Here is an 8,265-nt window from a genome sequence, read left to right on the forward strand (position 1 = left end):
ACCTTTGCATAGATGTGTGAATGTGTTCTGGGGAAATACATTTGTAGAAATGGAACTGCTGGGTCAAAGAATTAGTAGATTTTTAATAACATCAAACAGCGTTGAAGGCCCCCATATGAGAATAACGACTACTGATTGAAGACATAACTAATTAAAAAATTAATGACAGCTTATTCATAATAACTTCTCATCGTCACTGAGTGAAAAGGTAATTCTCGTTGAATTTACGAAAAGTGACTAATATTAAATTTAGAAAACTCAGAGAATATATAAAAACACAAAGCAAAGCCAACCATCAAGTCACTTATAATTCTCTCACCAACAGTGGTAGAATTATATTTATTCATCATCATTATTCTTATATCCAGTTTTATAGTTATTTTTGAGGGGGATTATTATCAACTATCAACTCTGTCATAGCTGGAAGTAGAGGCCACTAAAATTTATTTCTTAAACTCCAAGTACTGTGTATGGATTTTCTACTTAACTTTTTGTTTTTGATTACTAATTTAGTTGCTAGAGGTCAGAGAACATACTCTATATGGTTCCAACCTCTTGAAATTTATTAGGAGTTACTTCATGGCCTATTATCGACTGTGGCTACATTTTACATGTGCCTGTGAAGAATGTGCATTGTCTAGTTTGGGACAGTATTCTATGTACCTGCTTTGAATTGGGTTTGCTAGTTGTATCCTTCAAATCTTTTACATCTATACTGATTTTGTTCAGTTGGCCTGACAGTAGCAGAGAAATAGATGTTAAAATACTCTACTATGATTGTGGATTTACCTACCTCTTGTTATAACTATGTTAATTTTTGATTCATGTATTTTGAGGTTATGTTGTTAGGTGCATACAAATTTAGAATTGCTACATTTTCCTAGTGAGTAAATATTTGTTATTTATTTGCCCCTGTTTACTCCAGTAGTACTTTTGACTGAAAATATATTTTGTTTTATTTCACAGTTTCCATTTTGTTACTTTATATTGCATATATTTTTTCTCTTTTTAAAAATATTTTGCCTTCAACCATTATACTTATGCCTTTTAAACAGTGTAGAGTGGTTTGTTTTGTTTTGTTTTTAAATCCAGTTGGATAGTCTTTGTCATTTAAATGGAACATTTAGTACATTTATAGCTAATGTAATCATTGATATATTAGAGTGTCTCCTATCTATCTAGCCTATCCTCTCTTCTTTTTCTTTTCTATGTTTTTGGATAAATTATATTAAAGAGTTTTTATTATCTCATGTTTTGCTCCAGGAGTTTGAAAGTTTTACTTATATTATTTTGGTATTTACATGGCTATTAAATCTATCTTTGACATATCAAAGTCTAATATTAGGACTTTTAACTTTATTATGAACATTAGTGATAGCCACTTTAATGCTATTTATTCCCTACTGATTAATATGACATTGTGTATTTTAATTTTATATATTACAGAAGCCAGTAAGACATTAGTATTATTGTTTTGTACATTCAGTATTCATTTTGAGACATCACATATTTACCATTTTTTTTTTGCTCTTTACTCTTTTTTTTAATCTCTGTTCTTTCATCTGGGATAATCTTCTTTCTGCTTAAAGAATACTTTTTAATATATTTTTTAGTAAGTATCTGGTGACAAATTATTTCAGTCTTTTAGAATGAAAATGTCTTTATTTTGGCTTCATTGGGAATTAATTTTTTTAATTTGCCAGTTTGACAGGTGATAATGGTATTATACTGCTTTAATTTGCATATATTTTATATATTTACTATCTTTTTTCTTTCTTCTCTTGGGTACTTAATTTTTTACAAAGTTAAAAGCATCTTTTTTCTTTCCATTTCTTTTGTCTTTTTGCAGGAGAGGAGGAGAGGCTAAATTGTTTATATAACTGGGGTTAAAATACTATTATGATTTTGGTAACTTATCATGTGTTCATGCACACACACAAACATGAGACACCTGTCTAAGAGCTGCCTATGGCTAGTAAGTTAGCTCTTTATGTGGGCAAACATTTTGTTAACACCACCAAGACGTGTGAAACATTCTGTACAGTTATTTTGATTTCTTGGGGCAAACTTTTTATTTCTGATGAAGCCTATCAGTTCAGAAGGATGTCTTGGTACCATAAAAAGACATCAGAAAAATTACAAATTATATTCAATATGTACTTTATTATTCTGTAGGTACAATAATGAAAGAAAACCTGGGTGACAGTCAACGTATAGAGCTAAAAGGGATCCTAGAGACAACATAGTTACTAACACCTAGGATTTCTTACAGCTTAAAAGAGGTACAGATCAGTTCTATCTTCTAAGACTTCCAAAATGTTAGAAACAAAGAAATACCTAAACCACCTTACAATATTTAGAACATTTTTTAAAGTTTGAAAATTTCAAATTAAAATTTAGTCAGCATACAAAATACAATGCGACATAATTACATTGGTCACAAGTTATAGTTTTTAAAAACAAATTATAACACCACATTACACAGGCAGTGAGTTCAGATGAGACACAAATTTAAAGTTTTGTGGAGAACGTTATCTATTATCCATCCTTGAGTATCTTTCTCTGATTACATATAAAACAATACATAGGGTTCATGTTTCAGCATCTACACCTAAGACTGTAAAATCCTAGGCCAAATGACCCTCTTAGCCACTTTTTTTCATTTGACTGATGACAAAATGGAAGCCCAGAGGGTGAACTGCTTTATCCAGCATTGTTTCACTGAGTGGCAGAGCCCGGGCTGGAGCCAGAACTCTGAATCCTAGACCAATGTTTTCTCATCTGTGTGCATTCTCTCTCTTTCCTACAATGTTTCAGTAAGAGGAGCTCTTTCTGTTGAAATTTCATTGAAGGGAAGAGATAATCCTGGGCCAACAGAAATTCACTCCTTCAGTGAAATATTTTATTTTAAAAGTTACCTGAAAGTCTATGGTCATTCTCTTATCCCTCCTGCCCTTGTTTGAGTTATATATTGATGAATAACAGAGCACCCAAAAACTTAGTGGCTTAAAAAGATAATAATTTATTATTATTCACAGTACTTACATTAGGAATGCTGGTAGAGCTTATCTGGGCAGTTCTTCTGTTCCATATGGGGTGGGCTGGGCTGGGAGCTACAAGAAGATGCTACTTGCTTGTCCCACATTGCATCTCTGAACTTCACCATGTGTCCTTCTTTCTCCATGTGGTGTTTCATCATTTAGTATTCTGGCCCAAGCTTTTTTAGAGCGTGGCATCTGGCTTTCTACATTCAAAGTGGAAGCTCTTAAAGGCCTCTTGAAGACCTTGACCAGAACTGGCAGAGTGTCACCCCCACCATATTCCATCAGCCAAAGCAGGTGACAGGCAGAACCAGATTCAGAAAAAGGGGCAGAGCATTTACCTCTTGGTGTTTGTAATGACATGCAGGTACAGGGTGGGAAGGAATGGAGGGAAGTCATCTTTGGATACTATTCACCACTCTCCCTTAGCACGTACTTGGTATTTCTTTTCTGAAGACCAGAACACATTGCTTCTTTCAAACTTGTTTTTATTTTAAAGCATAAATTAGAACATGAGTTGCACATATGCTTACCCACTTGGTCCTTTCCTTATTGACTAAAGATAGAACAGACTTGTTCTAAACAGGCTTCAGTTAATGCAAAGTATGTAGGCCACCCCTATAGAAACTTGCTTCATAATCAAGAATTCATGTAATGTTTTAGTTTTTCTTTTGCTTCAGCCCTCCTGCTATTAGCCAATAAAAGAATTATAGTTTTAATAACTAGTTGACACAGCTGATTTTATCGATTTTAATAAATAATCAAACATGCCTAAAAGCAAAAACATCAAACAAATGATTTAAATCCCTAAAACCTTGCCTGTGCTAATCATGAAACTCAGTTAAATGACTAAGATAAAAACAGATTAGTGTCATTAGGCAAAAAAAGAACATGCACCAATTACAGAATATAAGTCTTATCAGTTTGCGTAATGAAAACCTGAAATGCTAGATGAGCAGCTGTGCTCTCACACATTTGTGGAGTGTTTCAGACCCTTATTTTAAATAGTCATCCAAGGGAAACCAATAACCACAGCACAAGAAAGAGGAAGGGAATGTGCATTAAGGGCCTGCCCTTTCCTCATGGCGTTCTGTCCTTTTGTATTTTTCCTGAGCCTTATAAAGTTTGGCAAAGCTGGATACTAAGACTCACAGATGAAGTAAGTAGTCCAAGGACCTGCAGCTAATGACAGGTCGAAGTAGGATTTATACCCAGGTCTTAGTGGTTAACCAAGTCCATGTGATTTCCACCACTCCTACTTCTCAAAAGGGAATACAACCATAGTTTATCAGGAGCAGTGCTCCTTGGGTCAACCCTAAGACCTGTCCTGTTTATTGCCAAACCTTCGCCATAGCACGGAGGGGAAGATGGATGCTATTTTCACTGATGTCATTCTTGTGTCTTAGGGTTCCTGTTAAACCACCCCAACTCCCTGTTAATAACCTATTTGTAATTTCAGCATATTGTAATCTCTTTGCTGTAATTGTCTCCGGAGAGGTGTATGTGCCATTGTATTCGTTAGTTCTCATGCTGCTATAAAGAACTGGGTAATTCTTTACTGCTGCCCTAGACTGGGTAATTTGTAAAGGAAAGAGGTTTAATTGACTCACAGTTCTGCATTGCTGGGGAGGCCTCAGGAAACTTACAATCATGGCAGAAGGCAAAGGAGAAGCAGGCATCTTCTTCACAGGGCTTCAGGACGGAGTGAGTGCAAATACCGGAAATGCCAGTCGCTTATAAAACCATCAGATATCGGGAGACTCACTCACTATCATGAGAACAGCATGGGGGAAACTGCCCCCATGATTCAGCTACCTTCACCTGGTTCCAACCTTGACACCTGGGGATTATAGGGATTACAATTCAAGGTGACAGCCAAACCACATCAGCCATATACTGCCCCGGTTTTTATACTTTGGGGTATTACTCAAGGGTTCTTCACCTTTTTATACCCTTTTATTTTTAATTACTATAGACACATAATAGTTCTACATATTTCTGAGGTACATGCTATCATCTATTTTTTTTTTGTAAAGTTTATTGGGACACCATGACTTTCATTTATTTATATATTGTCTATGGCTGCCTCTAAGGAAATAAAAAAAGCAAAAACAAAAAGTCTTCCACTTTCTTATGCAGAGTAATGCAATTTTCCTTAGCTCTCCCTTAAAACTCCATTCCAGGTCTCCTTTGAATTCCAAAGATTTGGTCAAAGCTTTGAAAATACCTATTGTTAGGACAAATGATGTTCTTAAATGTAGGGCCCTTCTTCTCAGCCCTAATATGTGGGTAAGGAGAGTTTGTTTTTTTAATTTATCTTTCAGAATGTATAATTTAAAGCCAACTTTGAACTATGACTGCTTTCATTTAGTCCAAGATTTAAGAGAGTGAAGAGACTCCATAATTGTATGTGAGACTGAAATGAAGAGTTAACTTTTTTTTTTTTTTTTTTTTTTTTTTTTTTTTTTTTTTTTTTTACTATGGAAGTGAAGTCAATTGGTTAAGAAGTGTCTGAAAACTGTGGGTATTTCAGTTCCATTTCTCTGATATTGTAGCAAAGAAAACAAAGATTGGCAAAATTCTATAATGCCATTCAAACATAGCCTGGGAGGGAATCCAAGAACACAGGCTCTAAAACAAATAAATCACTTGCTATTATGAAGTATGGAAAGCACAGTGATCTCAGACCTAAAGAAGGAAATAATCACTGCTCATACTGTGTTTGAAAACACAAGTATTAAAGAGAGAACTGTGTAAACTTACTCTGGAAGTTTCAGATGCAGTAAATACCCAGAGATGAATGCATCTGACAACCAGAAATGGCAATGCTGTGAGTTAAAGGTGATAATGACCTTTAGGCCAGAAGAAAAAGGGATAATGGTGTGAATAGTCTCAACCCCTTTCTCTAGCTCCCTCCTGGACTCAGCAGGAGAGCCTTCTGGTTCCAATCCATGATCCGGAGCTGGAGCAGAGAGATGTGACTCAAAACTGAAATCATGAAGCTTGAAGTTATTTTCAAGCAGCAGTGTCTGTTGGCCCCTGGGGAAAGTATATGGGAATCAAAATAATGGCTCCTCAAAGATGTCCGCATCTTAATCCTTGGAACCTCTGAGTATATTACCTTTACAAGGGAAGGGGGACTTTGTAGATGAGATTAAGAATCTTGAGATGGGAAGTAGTTTTTTTGTTTTTTTTGTTTTTTGTTTTTTGGATTATCCAGGTGGGCTCAATGTCATTACAAGGGTCCTTATGAGGGAAAGAGGAAGCCACAAGGGTCAGAGTCAAAGGAAGACTTGAAGATACTACACTGTGGACTTTAAAGATGAAGGAAGGGACGAAAGCCAAGGATGCAAGAGGCCTCTAGAAGCTAGAGAAGGCAAGGAAACAGATTTTCACCTAAAGCTTCCAGAAGGAACACAGCCTTGCTGACCCACTGTGATGTCTGACCTCTAGATGTGTAAGGTAATACATTTTTGTTTTTCTAAGGCACTAAATTTGTGGTAATTTGTTACATCGGCCATAGAAAACTAATATAACTACTTGCCCCTTTTTATTCTACTACCAGGAAGGGTCTTTGACATGACCCAGTGAAATCAGAAGACATGAATTGGGCCAGACTGTAGAAGGTGCAACTTTGAGTGTGATGTAGACAATGGTGAGGCTTTGCTGTGCAAAGTTTTCTGTTTCTTACCTTTGGTTGTCAATGGGAAGTTCTCGTACATAGATAGGTTGGTGTAAGGGTCTTGGGGCCTCTTCTACCTTACAAGGAAGCACTGTTCTTCCTTTTTATCTACCCTATAAGGCTAAGGAAAGAAGAAAAGTATGATCAATAATCTACTATCAAGTTTGTAGACTCTGGAGCAAGATCATCTAGTTTTGAAACATACTTGCTGTGTCATTTTAAGCAAAGTTAATTTTGGTTTTCCCATTTTTGAGAAAAGGATAAAATTAACTACCTGTTCCATTATTTAGGTAAAACACTTGAGAAGTTTCTGGCATATAATAAATGTGATCATGATAATGATGATGTTGATGATAATGATGATTTTAGGTTCCTAATTTGTCTAGGTTTTGACTCTGGCTTTGTTATTTTTAGGTTTGTAGTCTTGCATAATTTTTTAAAGTCTGAATGAGTTTCTTTTTTTAAAAAATTATAAACTAGAAGCAATAATAGTAGCCTCCTCAAAGGTTGTTATGAGGAGTAAAATCATACATATAAAGCATTTGGCACATAGTAAGTGCTCAGTAACAGTCAGTCATGTTGCTTTATGAATTGTAGTCAGTGGAGCTCCAGGCAAAGGAGGCCAGTACGTGAGCCTCCCTGGGATGTAATTCTTCTTCATCTTCTTTCATTCAGCTTCTCCTTCTCTTTCCTTCAGGATAGTAAGACTGAAAGTCTCAGAAAGGCACTGTTACATTCTTATTCCACAACCATGCAACTCAAAACTGGGGTCCTCAGCAGTGAGCGAGGGGCGAGAGAAGACACTGTATAAACATGGCACATCCTCCTGGAAAGTCAACTTTACTCAAAGGTAAATAATTTAACATATTTTTCTTTTTAAAACACACATGGATGTATTATGAAGGAGAATGCAAATTTTGCATGAATTTTTAAGAATAGGAGTGGATTATTCAGCCACTTTCTTACTGCAGCTTTAGAATCCCAGCTCAAACTAGCTGAAACAGAAAAGACACTACTGTGCCTGTAAGTTGAAACTTTGGAGGGATATATTTCAGAGTTGTGGCTAGATCCGAGGGCTCTCTCGAAAACCCTCTGTGGAAAAAAAAAAAAAAATGCTTCCTCAAGTCCAGAAACCAGAAGCTCAGGAAATTCTTGCTTGGTTCCTCTTATTAGAGGCACAGATGGGTCAAAGACCTACAGGGTAGAGTTTGAACACTGTCATCAGGACTCTTTACTTTGCCATCTTCCAAGTCTGTTCTCCTCAGCATTGGTTTCATTTACAAGAAGGCCATCTCTGCGCTTATGGCAATGATGGTCTTTACTCCAGGCTTAAGACCCTTACTATCTACTATTTCCAAAGCAGAGAGAGAACTTCCCACACCTAGTGACCTGTGACACAGGATTTTATCCTGAGGACAGAGGGAATTCAATTGGCTAACATAATCTGCCTTCCACTGGTGTAAGAATGTCTGGACTCTTTCCTTCACCAACCCCCAAGACATGGAGGCATCTAAAAGATAAATAAAACTTGCTGACTGACTG

The 8,265-nt window shown here is 36.2% G+C and overlaps 1 long non-coding RNA gene across 1 annotated transcript; it reads left to right on the forward strand.

Moving 5' to 3' along the window:
• The first annotated feature begins 6,272 nt into the window (after nucleotides 1-6,272).
• Nucleotides 6,273-7,555, forward strand: LOC126949363 (uncharacterized). Its single transcript, XR_007723687.1, has 3 exons — nucleotides 6,273-6,503; nucleotides 6,607-6,696; nucleotides 7,421-7,555. It is a non-coding gene; the product is annotated as an uncharacterized LOC126949363 (long non-coding RNA).
• The last annotated feature ends 710 nt before the right edge of the window (nucleotides 7,556-8,265 follow it).

The sequence above is a fragment of the Macaca thibetana genome, chromosome 2 (assembly GCF_024542745.1).
Source record: "Macaca thibetana thibetana isolate TM-01 chromosome 2, ASM2454274v1, whole genome shotgun sequence".
NCBI classification, from domain to species: domain Eukaryota; kingdom Metazoa; phylum Chordata; class Mammalia; order Primates; family Cercopithecidae; genus Macaca; species Macaca thibetana.